This window comes from Bombus pyrosoma, linkage group LG8 (assembly GCF_014825855.1).
Source record: "Bombus pyrosoma isolate SC7728 linkage group LG8, ASM1482585v1, whole genome shotgun sequence".
NCBI classification, from domain to species: Eukaryota; Metazoa; Arthropoda; class Insecta; order Hymenoptera; family Apidae; genus Bombus; species Bombus pyrosoma.
In genome coordinates this window covers 10,929,783-10,931,709 of record NC_057777.1, presented here as the reverse complement: position 1 = coordinate 10,931,709, position 1,927 = coordinate 10,929,783, and positions in this window count along the sequence as shown.

Here is a 1,927-nt window from a genome sequence, read left to right as displayed (position 1 = left end):
GTTATAACGTATAACGTTATATAGTGTTACGTTACAACGTATATCGTTATGTAGTATTACGTTAAAACGTATAACGTTATGTAGTATAATGATATAACGTATAATGTTAGGTAGTATTACGTTATAACGTATAACGTTATATAGTATTACCTTATAACGTATAACGTTATATAGTATTACATTATAACTTATAACGTTATGTAATATTACGTTAAAACTTATAACGTTATATAGTGTTACGTTACAACGTATATCGTTATGTAGTATTACGTTAAAACGTATAACGTTATGTAGTATTACGTTGTACCGCATAACGTTATATAGTATTACCTTATAACTTATAACGTTATATAGTATTACGATATAACGTGTAACGATATGTAATATTACGTTATAACTTATAACGTCATGTAATATTACGTTATAACGTATAACGTAATGTATTGTTACGTTACAACGTATAACGTTCTGTAGTATTACGTTATAACATCTAACGTTATGTAATATTACGTTACAACGTAAAACGTTATGTATAATTACGTTAAAACGTATAACGTTATGTAGTATAATGATATAACGTATAATGTTAGGTAGTATTACGTCGTAACTTATATCGTTATGTAGTATAATGATATAACGTATAATGTTAGGTAGTATTACGTTATAACGTATATCGTTATGTAGTATTACGTTAAAACGTATAACGTTATGTAGTATAATGATATAACGTATAATGTTAGGTGGTATTACGTTATAACGTATAACGTTATATAGTGTTACGTTACAACGTATATCGTTATGTAGTATAATGATATAACGTATAATGTTACGTAGTATTACGTTAAAACGTATAACGTTATGTAGTATAATGATATAACGTATAATGTTAGGTAGTGTTGCGTTACAACGTATAACTATATATATTATTACGGTATAACGTATAACGTTAGGTAGTATATCGTTACAAGGTATAAAGTTATATAGTATTACGTTATAACTAATAACGTTATATAGTCTTACGTTACAGCGTTCAACGCTTTAAAGTATTACTTTACACCGTATAACGTTACATAGTATTACGCTATAACGTATAACGTTATGTGTTATTACGTTATAACGTATAACGTTATGTAGTATTACGTTATAACGTATAACGTTATATAGTATTACCTTATAACGTGTAACGTTATATAGTATTACATTATAACTTATAACGTTATGTAATATTACATTAAAACTTATAACGTTATGTAGTGTTACGTTACAGCGTATAACGATATATAGCATTACGTTATAACGTGTAACGTTATATAGTATTACGTTGTACCGTATAACGTTATATAGTATTACCTTATAACTTATAACGTTACATAGTATTACGTTATAACGTGTGACGTTATGTAATATTACGTTATAACTTATAACTTTATGTAATATTACGTTATAACGTATAACGTTATGTATTGTTACGTTACAACGTATAACGATCTGTAGTACTACGAAATAAAATCTAACGTTATGTAATATTACGTTACAACGTATAACGTTATGTATAATTACTTTATAACGTATAACGATAGATAGTGTTACGTTATGAACGTATAACGTTATGTAGTATAATGATATAACGTATAATGTTAGGTAGTATTACGTTATAACGTATAAGGTTATGTAGCCTTACGTTATAACGTATAACGTTAGGGAGCAATACGTTATAACTTATAACAATATGTAATATTACGTTATAACGTATAACGTTATGTAGTGTTACGTTACAACGTATATCGTTATGTAGTATAATGATATAACGTATAATGTTACGTAGTATTACATTATAACGTATAACGTTATATAGTGTTACGTTACAACGTATATCGTTATGTAGTATAATGATATAACGTATAATGTTACGTAGTATTACGTTAAA